This window comes from Oncorhynchus nerka, linkage group LG19 (genome assembly GCF_034236695.1).
Source record: "Oncorhynchus nerka isolate Pitt River linkage group LG19, Oner_Uvic_2.0, whole genome shotgun sequence".
Lineage (NCBI taxonomy): Eukaryota > Metazoa > Chordata > Actinopteri > Salmoniformes > Salmonidae > Oncorhynchus > Oncorhynchus nerka.
In genome coordinates this window covers 34,836,799-34,837,867 of record NC_088414.1, presented here as the reverse complement: position 1 = coordinate 34,837,867, position 1,069 = coordinate 34,836,799, and positions in this window count along the sequence as shown.

Sequence of the window (1,069 nt, the reverse complement as noted above, 5' to 3'; positions counted from 1 at the left end):
GCAGAGTGTCTGCAGGTTTTTGCTCCACCCTTATACTTGATGGATGAATTAAGGTCACTAATTAGTAAGGAACTCCCCTCACCTGGTTATCTAGGTCTTAATTGAAAGAAAAAAACAAAAGTCTGCACAAACTCGGCCCTCCGTGAAATGAGTTTGACACACCTGCTAGACAGACAACTAGACTACTTCTTTAGCATCAGAATGGTCACTCTGCCCTGCTATCCACATGAAACTGAAAGGATCCAAAAGATTGTTGCTCTGCCTTGCATCATCGGAAAATTGAGTAATTTACAGTGAAAATGAAGACATTTACAGTGAAAGTTTACCCAATCAATATTGGAATAGAAGATAGCAAACTCTCCAGGTTAGATAGATAAGAATTGGGGAGAGAACTATTTCGAAATACTGACCGTGAGATGACTTGGGTGTGATGTTGCATACAGAGCAAAGAACTCACCAAAGATCACAAGTACATGATTAATTTCAATGTATAAGTTCATAAAACATATACCCGTGCGTGGGCTGCCACTGAAAAGGAAAATAACATACGGAGTTGAAGTTTAAAAAAAAATTAAAAAGTGGGCCTCCACCCAACCTCCAATCTCATTCCCCCAAACCCCCTCCCGGCAACCAAACAAAAAACCCTCCCCATCAAATTGTATTGGTCACATACACGTTATTAGCAGATGTTATTGCGGGTGTAGTGAAATGCTTGTGCTTCTAGCGCCGACAGTGCAGTAATATCTAACAAATTACACAACATATACCCAATACAGACAAATCTAAGTAGGAATGTATGAAGACTATATACATATATGGACGAGCGATGTCAGAACGGAACGGACTAAGATACAGTAGAATAGTATAGAATACAGTATATATATATGAGATGAGTAATGCCAGATATGTAAACATTAAGTGACCAAGATACTGTGGAAGAGTATAGAATACAGTATATGCATATGAGATGAGTAACGCCAGATATATGAATATTATTATAGTGACTAGTGTTCCATTCCTTAAAGTAGCCAGTGATTTCTAGTCTGTGCCTTGACACAAACCTGTCTCG